The 13,507-nt window shown below is 40.0% G+C and overlaps 1 non-coding gene across 1 annotated transcript; it reads right to left on the reverse strand.

Moving 5' to 3' along the window:
• Positions 1-12,415: 12,415 nt before the first annotated feature.
• On the reverse strand, positions 12,416-12,522 carry LOC138984262 (U6 spliceosomal RNA). The gene has a single exon (XR_011461523.1). It is a non-coding gene; the product is annotated as a U6 spliceosomal RNA (small nuclear RNA).
• Positions 12,523-13,507: the final 985 nt, after the last annotated feature.

The raw sequence follows: 13,507 nt of genomic DNA on the forward strand, positions 1-13,507 counted from the left end.
TGCTTCACGGCAATCCAAAAAAGCAGGAACCTACAAGTGCAGAAGTCTCATTTTAACACTCATTTTAGAGGCCTTTGCAAAGCTTCTAATAACAAATACAATCTCAGAGTAGACTGTTGTAAAAAAAATATCTCAGCAGAAAGGGTAAAAGGCTTTGGGGGTTGGTATTATAAAGTGATTTCATGACCATTTTTAATCCTTTAGAAAGTGCTTTTACATGTATGCTCTCATTTAATCTGGCAGTATATCTCGGGAATAAAGTCATGAACTCAAATCTCATTAAATTCTGATCATTTGAGATAAATGGAATAAAACATCAGGAGAAAAAAACTGTGTTCTGCCATTGGTGCCCATATGATTTCATAGGGGTTTCTCTAGATCCCTGGGAAGCATGCCTTTTAAAAGCAAAGGAAGTATCCAAAAACAGTTCAAATAAGAACTATTTTTATGATTTTTTATGAGCTGGCCCAGAGTATAAAATGGCATGTAAGGTCTAAAAAGAGAGAGAGAGATCTATTTAGGGATTATAATCAATCATTTCCTCCCCTCCCTGCCCTTCTTAATCTTTCTGGCAGATTAATCTGAAGAACTCTGCCCAACCATCTCATTTCCTGTGTGCACAGACTCTGTAGACACATACAAGCAGATCATTATCACTCTGGGAGTGATCATGGACCAAATGTTATTTTCACCTTCTCCAGCTTCACACTGTCTCATTTTGAAGACTCTGGCTATCAGTCTGTCCTTCACATCTTGGTGGTATTTTTAGCACCATTTCCCTTCAGATCTGTCTTTGTCCTGTCAGAATTCCCCTGGCAAGGAGATAGTTGCCTTCTAACTTTTTCTACCTTCAGCAGTTAAAGTTCACTCAGAGGAAAAATTCTTAAGTCTTGTAGAATAGCCTCAGTCATCTGCTATGCCTGGCAGTGAGGAGGAGGATGAAGGAGAAAGAGGAAGGTGAGGAAGAAGAGACAGGGGCAGTAAAGAAGGCAAGATTCCCTGCAAGTTTCTTGCAGGCAGTGTCTGAGCCTCACTCCTCTTTGAATCTTTGCCTCTTAACATCATGCCTAGCACATAAAAAGTGTTTATTAAATGCTTGGGAAATCATGTAATATAAAGAAAATTAACAAAATGAAAAAGAATGAAGTCTGCAGGAAGAGAGAGAAAGAATTAACTTATTTCTGGTAATATGAGGAGACAGTAAATACAGTTTCTAGAGTCAGAATGATTGACTTGAATTTCAATTCTGAAACTCACTAGCTGTGTACCTTGGGCAAGTGTGTAAAGTTTGTAAGCCTCAATCTCCTCATCTGGAAAATGAATCTATAGCACCTGCCTCATTGGGTTGTTCAAGGATTAAATGTAGTCATACGTGTAAAGAACACTCCAAAAACAATAATTACTATATTTTTTTTTTATCACCACCATCATCATGGCATCTCCTAAAGTCCCTGTTATCTACTCATCTTGAAACTAGTTCTCTTCTAGAAATACCTTGATTTGGTAACCAGTCAAAAATTAAGAAGTCTGTATGTTGGTTTTGTGGATACTCACTGGCTATTACTCAGAAGGAAATTTACCATATTAATTTCATGTTCTGGCAGTGCTTTAGGATATAGTGAAGAACATTAAAAATTTCTATTGAATTTTCATATTTTAGTCAATTAATTTAACACTTCTCCTGAATGTTCAAGGCATAACCTAGAAGTGACTGAATCTTTCATCACAGTACTAATCAGATTACAGTGAATTTTACTCCCTGGGTTTACAAGGGAATGTTTCCTTACATCTCAGAATGCTTCCAAGAGCCAAACCCGCACAAGCTTGGCAGGGACCCAGGGCTCACCGGCACTCACTCACCTGACAAGCAATCACATCTCATTTGCAATGAGGAGGAATTCCCTTTTTGATGACAGATGCACTTCAGGGACACACCTGCTGGGCAGGGCACTGTCTCATGACCACTCAGGGGAACTGACCCAACAAGCTTTCCCAACCAGCAGAAAAACGTTTATCGATCTCAGCCTATTCATTCACATCCTCAAGGACATGAATGCAGTGGGATCCTTTCTATGAAAGACCAGAAGTGAGAAAGGCCAGAGGAGGTATCAGACTGTCTTAATTCCATGTCCATCCATTGTTTTGTTTGTGTTTTAATTCTACTTACCCACTCAAAGATAAAATATATATTTGAAAAAAAAAAAAAAAAAGACTGGTGCTGAATCACCATCTACTCATCCAAGTGTTTCACAAAATTACTACCCTGGGGCTATAACTTTTTATAGGTCTTTGGCCCTCCTCTTCCCTCTCTTGTCCCAAGAAGCTAGTCTAATCTTATAACCTTTCACCCAGATCAGAATCGTGGGCCTGATGAGCAAGATCTTTTCTAAGTGAAAGAAAAAAATAATGACCATCTGTGTCATGGTACACAAGGTTTACAGATTGCAGAAAACACATTGCTGCTAGTGTTTGATTGTAATAAATCTTTCTCCAAATCTGGGATAGTCATCATTACTACAGTCTTTCTTTGAGACTCTAGGAATAAAGCTCTGAATGACAGCATCTCATCTCAGTTGTACATAATTATAATGACAGTATTTCTATTTGACAAGTTAAATTCACATGCAAGGAAATCTACAGCCATTTACAAGAGCAGGGAAAAAAAAAACAAAAAAACCCTGCTACCCAATAAAGAGTAGCATAACAAGAGAGAATTTTCCTTTGACACAGACTGACAAGGAAGGAGCTTAAAGAGGAAGTCACAGACTCTGAGGATATCTGGCTCACTTGAGGCTAAGGTTTGGTCAGTCAACCTGGAATTCACTAGATATGAATTCCTCAAAAAGACCCATCTTTCCCAGTGCTGGATAAACTCAGATCCTGAGTCACAGCTTGAGGGATGTTCTTAGTCTGTTGGGGCTGTTGTAACAGAAATAACATAAACTGGGCAGCTCAAACAACAGACACTTATTTCTCAGTTCTGGAGGCAAGGAAGTCCAAGATCACAGCATCTGCTGACTTGATGTTTGGTGAGAAACTGCATCCTGGTTCATCGAGCACCATCTTCTTGCTGTGTCCTCTGTGGCAGAATGGCCAGAGCTCTCTAGGAACCCTTCTAAAGGACACTAATCCCATTCGTGAGGACTCCACCCTCATGACCTAATCACCTTCCAAGACCCCATCTCCAAACATCATCACGTGAGGGATTGGGCTTCAACATATGAAGTTGAGGGAACCAAACATTTAGTCCATCGCGGAAACTGAGTTTCCCAGGCCTGCCAGTGCTGAATGAACTTGAGCAGCTTACTAAAACTTGCTGCTGCCTGTTCTAGCCAGCTGTGAAATAGGAAAATAAGAAAACTACCTACTTCACAGCGCTGTTAGGGGAACAAATGATTTCATATGTGAGGGCATCTAGTCAACTAGCAAGATAACATTGAGCTAGAGCAATTAGGAAAGACATCATAGCCGAGGATGCTCCAGAGACTTAAAAAGGAGCAGGGTCTCGACAGGTAAAAAAAAAGGGGGGGAACATTGTGATGTAATGAATATGGCAGCAGCAAAGATGACACAGGTCCAAGAGGTGAAATAGACTAATGGGAACCCAGCAGAATGTGGGAGTCCTGTGAAACAGGCCTCCTCTTTGGATGTCCACAGGGATCTTGGGATTAATATCTTACACAGTAGTATTTTGCATAAAAGTGTGATGAAATTTTAAAACAGGGATTTCCCTGGTGGTGTGGTGGTTAAGAATCCACCTTGTAATACAGGGTGGATTACACCTTGTAATAATGTGGGTTCAATCCCTGGTCAGCGAACCAAGATCCCACATGCTACAAAACAATTAAGCCCACGCACCACAGTACTGAGCCCACGTGCCACAACTAGAGAGTCCATGCACTTCAACTAGAGATCCCACAAGACACAGTGAAGATCCTGCGTGCGGCAACTAAGACCCAACACAGCCAAAAAATAAACAGAAATATTTTTTAGAAAAATCTTAAACCACACAGAATGGTAGTTCTCCATAAGACCTGCGTGTTCCTGCCCAGTTTTAGTGACAAGCCATCCCCAACCTATAACTCTGCAGCCTTTGATCAGTCCCTGAGTCACTAAACCAAAGGTTCTCAAAACATGGACCTCAGCCAGCAGCACCAACAGCACCTGTCATGGAACTGGCAGAATGCATGCATGCGTACTCAGTCACTTCATGGCCCTCAGAGATGTCCCTGTCCTTATCCTTGGGACCTGTGAACATACCACTTTCACAGGTAGGAAAAATTACATTTGGAGATGAGATTAAGGCTGCGAATCAGCTGGCTTTAAAATAAGATTACCCATTGGCTATCAACACATGGTAATGCAAGTTTCCACATTACTCTCTCCATACATCTTACCTGACTCTGGGAACTCAAACAGGGGCTCTGTAACAACCTGGAGGGGTTTGATGCGGGGGGAGATGGGAGTGAGGTTCATGCAGGAGAGGACATATGTATACCCATGGCTGATTCATGTTGATGTTTGGCAGAAACCAACAAAATTTTGTAAAGTAATTATTCTTCAATTAAAAAAATAAAATTTTTAAAAAGAAAAACAGAAAAAAAAGATCACCCACTTGCTTACTTAGTATGAATAGAATGCTAGAGTTCTAATTTTAAAAAAATAGATATTCAATAAGCAATAAAGGTTTACTGTATAGCACAGGGAACTATAATCAATATCTTCTAATAACCTATAATTGAAAATAATTTCAAAGATAACATATGTGTATACAGACGAGTGAATCACCTTGCTGTGTACCTGAAACATTATAAGTTAACTATGAAATTAAAAGTTGTTCAGTTGTGTCAGACTCTTTATGACCCCATAGACTATTCAGTCAATAAAATTCTCCAGGCAAGAATACTGGAGAGGGTAGCCTTTCCTTTCTCCAGGGGATCTTCCCAACCCAGGGATCGAACCCAGGTCTCCTGCCTCACAGGTGGATTCTTTACCAGCTGAGCCACAAGGGAAGCCCCTTCCCACAGAGGAAGGAAGTTAACTACATACCTCAATAAAAAATATATATATATTAAGAAAAAATTAAATAAGATCACCGAAGTGAGTCCAATGCCATCACAAGGATCCTTATACAAGGGAAGAACCAGAAAGAACATTGTGAGAAAAACTCAATTCAGTTGCTGGCTTTGAAAATGGAAGGGGGCCATGGGGAGGGAAGGAATGCCAGGCAGCATCCAGAAGCTGAAAAGTACAAGGAAACGGATTCTCCCCGGAGCCGCCACACAACCCTGCCAATACCTTGTTGATTTTCTCCCAGTGAGACCCATTTTGGACTTCTGATCTCCAGAACGTTGAGATAACACATTAGTGTTGTTTTAAGCCCCTGAATTTGTGATAATTTGTTACAGCGGCATTAGAAAACTAAAACAGCTGAAAAATTGCTAAAAAGGCAACTTCTTTGGCCACATTCCAGACCTATTGAATCAGAAAACCTGAGGGTGGGGCTCTGCAGTCTGTCTTTTCAACAAGCCCGGAGGTAATTCTGATGCACACGGAGGTTTGAGAACCACGCACCAGACTAAGCAAACACAATAATTTCCCCAAAGCAATCACACTCAGACACACATTCCCGTGAAAACTCAACACAGACAATTAATGACTTGATTAGCCATGATAAAATCTACCAGAGCCACATTCTGCCTTGACAAGCCTAGAATAGGAAACCCAACCAAATCATTGGTGATTCAGATTCCCTCCAGGCTCAGAGTCTTCATTTGGAATATCAGTGATGAATGCACCCTAGTCAATGGGAGTTCCATTTTTAATTCATTTCTGATGCCAAATAGACAGTTATTTGAGGTGGAGTCAGTTGCCTCTATCTCACTAAACTTAAGTAATGGGATGGAGTGGGGAATGTGGGTAGATGAGGGTCCCAGTAAATCGTAGATTTAATGATGGCCTGTTCCAGGAAGAAGAGGCAGACTTAATTTCAGACTCTTAGACATGAAGGAATGAGGGTTCTCAAAGACCATGAAGCTGGTTCTTCCATCTAGAGTGTAGGTCCCGCTCACCCCCTCCACCATTTCATTGCCAATCAAGAGGTCTGTCAACCTCAGCTTGAATATCTCCCATGATGAAGAACTCACTACCTTCCATGGCAAATATTCCATTCTGCAAGAGTTCTAATGCTGAGACCTAAATTCCCCTCATCTGACAGCTGGTTTTCTTTGGACTTCATGCTTGATTTCATTCTGGCCTATATAGACTTCTTTGAAGTCTCAGGTGTACACACTCACATTCGAGACTGAAATATGACGAGGTTGCAGCCTCCACTACCTACACTGGCTTGTTTTCTCAGTACTTTTAGCCTCTACTGACCTCAAAGGGAGGCATGTGTGTGAGCTGAGCAGGAGGTAGACGTGGGCCCTGTTAAAGACAAAGTGCTTTAAAAGCCTTTGATGAAAGGCATTATGGCTTGAAAGGGTTGTTTCTGAAATACTACACCTCCCTTTTAAGAACTCTTAAGATCTGAAGGGTGATACTCTCTCACCCCAGAAGAATTCAAGCATGAATTTTCTTAGAGCCACCAATTAAGAATCCAATTCAATCTCCCCCATTGCTCATTTCCAGTGAAATTACCTAGTTAGATCTTTATTTTCATTTTTTTAGGAACAAACTTAACCATGCTGAAAATATCTCAGAGTTAAATAACTATTAGATGGGACAAATTAAGATCTAAAAGCCCAGTAGCTCTACTTAATACACATAACTATAAATAAATAGAAAGAAAACCCCAAGTCATCTTTGTTGTTTAGTCACTCAGTCATATCTGACTCTTTGTGACCCTGTGGACTGTAGTCAGCCAGGCTCCTCTGTCCATGGGATTCTCCAGGTAAGAATACTGGAGTGGGTTGCCATTTCCTTCTCCAGGGGATCTTCCCAACCCAGGGATTGAACCCACGTCTCCTGCATTAGCAAGAGGATTCTTTACCACTGAGCCACCAGGGAAGCCCAAGTCATCCTTACTTTACTTATTAATTATTAATCCAATTATTTTGTGTATCTATTATATGCCAGTAAGAGAGGTAACAGAACATGATGATGAGCTAGACAGACACTGTACCTGTCCTCCTGAGGCTTGGAGATCCATTTAAACACCAATTCATCTCTATTCACATGATCCTATGGCATTAAAGTTCCAGATATTTCTATCATTTATAAAATAATTCAGGGAAATGTGGTTGTTGGATTGGGATGTACCCATATCCTTGATTCAGATGGCTAAATGAAAGAAGCTAGAAACCCAAGATTAAATAGATCTTGGATTTTTCTGGATGAAACCTGTTAAAAACATGAAAAAATCTCATCTTTGTCCATTGCCATATGGGTTTCTTTATGGAACAACTGAACTAGGGTCCAAGTAAGGCTTCTTTAACAGAATTCATTAGGTTTTTCCTTCTTACTCTGTCCCAAGGCTTATTCCACCCATACAGAATTCAAACTTGCTGGCCAGTGTCACTGGATATTGGCAGTAATTCATGAGCCCATAGCAGTCCCTGTTACCCCTGCCAACCACTGGGGTTTAGCTCCCTTCAGTCCACTTTAAAAAAAAAAAAAGTATGAACTACCAACTGCTATCAAAGCACTAGCCCTCACATCACTAATCCAAAGAGCAAGCAACATCTGTGGATCCTCCTACACTCCTGTGGATCTCTCTCCTGGGAGATCAGAAGATGCTTGATACATGTATGCATTCTTCTATAAAAACAGAAAAGCTGCTCTTCCGATTCAGGATACTAGCTATGACAGAGACCCCCAAAAGCATCTTATGGAAGTCAGAGTTGTCCTCTTGGTCATGAACTCAAAAAGTCAGATCAGAACCCAAAATAAACACAAAAACCAAAGCTCTTCCTTCCACAGTCAGTTCTATCAACCATAAACATGCAACCCTTCTAGATTTATATTTTTGGAGACTGCCTCAATTCTACAGTAGTAAGAAACAAAAGTGCATTATCCCCTATATGAAGTGGGACTTTCTTATATTATGCAAAGCTTACTTTTCAAAGATAAAGAGATGGAAAGAATACATGGAAGAGCTGTACAAAAAAAGATCTTAATGAACCAGATAACTACAATGGTGTGGTCAGTCACCCAGAGCCAGACATTCTGGAGTGTGAAGTCAAGTAAGTTGAGCCTTAGGAAGCACTGCTGTCAATAAGTGGAGGTGGAGATGATAGAATTCTACTAGAGATATTCAAAACCCTAAAAGATGATCAAAGTGTTGCACTCAATATGTCAGCAAATCTGGAAGACCCAGCAGTGGCCACAGGACTGGAAAAGGTCAATCTTCATCCCAGTTCCCAAGAAGGGCGGTACTAAAGAATGTTCAAACCATCGGACAATTGCACTCATCTCCTGTGCTAGCAAGGTCATGCTTAAAATCTTACATGCTAGGCTTCAGGATTATGTGAACCAAGAAATTTCCAGCATCCAAGCTGGGTTTAAAAAAGGCAGAGGAACCAGAGAGCAAATTGCCAGCATTCACTGAATCATAGAGAAAGCAAGAGAATTCCAGAAAAACATCTACCTCCGTTTCATCAACTACGCTAAAGCCTTAGACTGTGGGGATCATAACGAACAGTGGAAAGCTCTTAAAAAGATGGGAATTCCAGGCCATCATACCTGTCTCCTGAGAAACCTGTATGCAGCTCAAGAAGCAACAGTTAGCAATCCTCTGTGGAACAACCGACTGGTTCATGATTGAGAAAGGATTACGACAGGGCTATCTGCTGTCACCCTGTTTATTTAACCTATCCGCTGAGCACGGCATGAGAAATGTTGGGCTGGATGAGTTACAAGCTGGAATCAAGATAGGAGGGAGAAACAACAACCTCAAATACGGAAATGATACCACCCTAATGGCAGAAAGTGAAGAGGAACTAAAGAACCTCTCGATGAGGATAAAGGAGTGAAAAAACTAAATATTAAAAAAACTAAGATCTGGCAAATAGAAGGGGAAAAGGTGGAAGTAGCGACAGATTTCCTCTTCTTGGGCTCTAAAATTGCTGTGGATGGTGACTGTAACCATAAGATCAGAAGATGATTGCTTCTTGGCAGGAAAGCTATGACCAACCTAGAAAGTGTATTAAAAAGCAGAGACATCACTTTGCTGACAAAGGTCCATCTAGTCAAAGCTTTGGTTTTTCCAGTAGTCATGTACAGGTGTGAGAGCTGGATGGTAAAGAAGGAAGAATGCCAAAGAATTGATAACTTCAAACTGTGGTGCTGGAGAAGACTCCTGAGAGTGCCTTGGACAGCAAGGAGATCAAAGCAGTCAATCTTAAAGGAAATCAACCCTGAATACTCATTGGAACAGCTGATGCTAAAACTGAAGCTCCAGTATTTTGGTCACCTGATGCGAACAGCCGACTCATTGGAAAAGTCCCTGATGCCGGGAAAGATTGAGGGCAGAAGGAGAAGAGTGTGACAGAGGATGAGATGGTTGGATGGCATCACCAATACAATGGACATGAACTTGAGCAAACTTCAGGAGATGGTGAGGGAGAGGGAAGCCTGGCATGCTGCAGTCCATGGTGTCACAAAGAGTCAGACACGACTAGGTGATTGAACAACAGCAACAACCTCTCAAAGACAACTTCTTTAGAAATTCAGGACATCTGCGTCCTCTTTATTATTGAATCCTCTCAGACTTTACCTTTCTGAGCTGAATAATACTAACCACTTTTTCATTCTGTTTTCATAAAATCAGCTCCTGCGTCTCCCTACCCTATTTCATCTCTCCCACATATATTCATATTCACTCATCATATTCATGCTTATATCTTATCTATCTCCCCATAACCAGTTTCCTCTGGAGGCATCCACTCTTTCCCATGGCACAGTGCCTGGGCTCAAAAGCAGCACATCTGCTGGGATGAAACCATCTTTCTCTTCCATGATGCTATTTAGTTTCCAACACCCTTAAATGACAGTCAGAACATGTTGGCTTTTTGCAACCAGTGTCTTCATTGACTCACATGCCCTAGCTTGTAACTGATAACCCAGAGTCTGTTATTCCACTTGAATAGTTTATAGATTACTTCTCTACAAATTCAAGATCCTTATCTATTTTGAATACGAAAATGGAGAAATGTTATGATTTTCATCATGTTATTCTTTGAGATGGCATCTAGGCTAGAAGAAACAATGGTTGATATGCTCACTAAAGCAAGATGTCATGTCATGGGGATACACAGCAGCCCTGAGAGAAGACAGCATGTAGAGAGACCCACATGGAGAGGAAGCATCTTATCAGTCCAACCATGGCTGGCCTTAGCAGTGGGTCCTGTAGTCCCCGTCAAGCCTTCAGATGATTCCAGCCCCCTTGGGATTTGAGTCTTCCAGCTGAGATCACAGAAAACTTCATGGAGCAGAGACAAGCCATCCAGATGTGCCCTTTCTGAATTCCTGACCCACAGTAATTCTGAGATAATAAATGATAATTGTTGTTTTAAGATACTAGCATTTGGGGTAATTTTCTATACCATGATTGGTACTGTATCATGGTGTATGGGTATCCAAAAATAACTTTTCCTAAAAAGTAAAATATATATGTATATATATATATATATTACAGCTCAAAATTCAATATAGTGGCTACCTCTGCAGGGGAGGCAAAAGAATAGGTTAAGAGAAGAGGACACAAATAATTGCTAAGTAATTGGTAAACATCTGCCTATTGGTCAGATGGTATTTTTTTGTTTGTTTTTTTCCTTCAAGCATCAACATTTATTACTTTTTAATTACAAAAGTTAAGGTAGAAAGTAGAAGAAAAGACAGTTTAGAAAACTATGGATATGCACAAAGGGAAAAAAATCACACATTATTTCACTTCCATGTGAAAGTAAGCTTTTTTCCTTTATATGTGCATAACTGTTTTTTTTTCTTTGTGTATGTATCTACTCACACATATTTTATTTTTTTAAACTGAATCATAGTATACATATTCCTTTGTTATCTTATTTTTTTCCACTTCTTTTTAAAATTAATTTTTATAGGAGTATAGTTGGTTTACAATGTTGTATTGGTTTCTATTACACACCAAAATGAATCAGCTAGACTTTCTTATTTTCTAATACTCAAATGCTCAGTCATGTCTGACTCTTTGTGACCCCATGGACTGAAGCCCACCAGACTCCTCTGTCCATGAAATTCTCCTGGCAAGAATACTGGAGTGGGTTGCCATTTCCTTATCCAAGATGGTATGTTTTTAATAGGCAAATAGATGAATGGATGATTAGATAGATGAATGGATGAATATGTAGATAAAGAGAAGAATTTGTATGGTCCAATGATGAGAGTGTGTCATGAGCCAAAAATTGTGTTTAATCCAATTTAAACACCTAAGGTCCAATGATAAGAAAAGGAGAGAAGAGAAGAGGAAGGGGAAGAAAAGAAGGAAAGAAGAAAGGGGGGGAGGGAGAAGAGAGTGAAGTTGTTAGTTCTCACCTGGTAACATTTTAAAATGTTTCCACCCTTCACCCACCATGTCAATTTCTGAGTGTATATCCTAGAGCAGCAATTACAGAAGAGAAAAGGTAAATATTCACAGAAGCATTTTATAGACGCAAAATTTAGAAATATACCAAATATCCAGCAACTGTAATATGAATAAATCCATGGTAGTTATTCAGATGGTAAAACACTACACAACACTAAATACTAAAAACTAACATCCTGGTTTAATCTCTACTCAACTTCAGGGATAAATATCTAGAGATAACAGACACGGCTTTCTGCAATAAGAGAAATGTTCTATAGCATGAAGCTGGGCAAAAGAAAAAAGATGAGAAATGATTCCATTTCTATAATGTTAAACACAGACAAAAATAGATAATACATTGGTTAGCGACGCATACTGGGCATGCGTGCAAAGTCTCTTCAGTCGTGTTCAACCCTTTTTGACCCTATGAACTGCAGCCCACCAGGCTCCTCTGTCCATGGGATTCTCCAGGCAAGAATATTGGAGTGAGTTGCCATGCCCTCCTCCAGGTCAGGAAGACCTGATCCAGGGATCAAACCCTCATCTCTTATATCTCCTGCATTGGCAGGCAGGTTCTTTATTTCTAACACCACCTGGGAAGCCCCTTAGAGATGCATATATGGTAGTAAAACTAGAGTGAAAAGCAGGCAAATACACAAGACTCAGACTGGTGACTGAGAGACAGGGAGATTGAATAGGAGCAGGCCACATATGAGAGACTCAACAGTATTGGAAATATCCTCATTCTTTCTGTATATATAAATATAAAAGCATTTTTAAACTTTATTATTAATACTCAGGACATTAGGAATTTCCAGATTTTTTTTTCAGTAGCATATGTAGAACCACTTTTGGTAACAAATACAGTAGTAAAAAACTATGGAACGATTTATGAATTTGCATATCATCCTTGTGCAGGGGCCATGCTAATCTTTTCTGTATTGTTTCAATTTTAGTATATATGCTACTGAAGTGAGCACAAATATTCTCATTCTTAAGCAGGGTTGGGGAGAGATCCAAGATGTTCATATTTTTATTATTAAACTGTATGTAGATATTGTACAAACTTCTGCATATGTACCATGAATTTTAAAAATAAAGATATAAGTGCAACAAAATAGAGAATCAGTATCACATTAAAGGACTTAAGCAGCAGAATTTCCACCCAGCACAGTGAACTCCTTGTCCTTTCAATGTCCCCAGAATCAGGTCTGCAAGAAACCTCAGCTACCCAGGTTTCATCTTTGCTCCTCGGAATATAACAATAAAAAAAATATGTTTATTAACTAGCTATCCCATAACTTTACAATACCAGCACCACATTTACATCTTCAGGCCAGAAGTTCCGTATCTTAGCTTTGTGGGTTGTCAGATCAGCATTCAATATGCATGACATGGTGCAATGAACAGAGTATTGGACTGAGTATGAGAGGCCAGTTGACTCTGGGGTCTGCTGAATCCCTCCCCAGCCTAGATGACTTTGACAAAATCAGTTCACCTCTCTACCGGGATGCTTCAGAAGAGCCGCTGGGGATAGCCAGAGCTGTTCCATTTATAAATGACTTTATGTTGGACTTCTTGGTTTGATCTCTTTTGAAGAAAAGGTTGCACTGCTTTAAAAAGAGAAAAAGTTCAAAAACCTCTAGACCAAATGATCCCTAAGTATTTTCTTGCTTTAACATTTTAGAACTCTTTGTGCTTTGTGAAAATCATATTGTGGACCTGGCATATTGTTAGAAGGATTGATCAAAAGGGTACTTACAACTAGACCACAAAGTTGGCCTCTTCTGGAGAAAGTCTATATATTTTTTTGCCAAGAGTAATGGAATATTCCAGAAGTTCTCTAGCAAGGCAACTCAGGCTCCCCTTCCTTGTTTCCCTCTCAGAGCCCATCTGACCCTTATTCTGTCTGGGGATCTGACAGCAAATCTAGCTGATTCATTGAATCACTACTAGAGAGAGATC

Source organism: Bos mutus, chromosome 20, assembly GCF_027580195.1.
Source record: "Bos mutus isolate GX-2022 chromosome 20, NWIPB_WYAK_1.1, whole genome shotgun sequence".
NCBI classification, from domain to species: Eukaryota; Metazoa; Chordata; class Mammalia; order Artiodactyla; family Bovidae; genus Bos; species Bos mutus.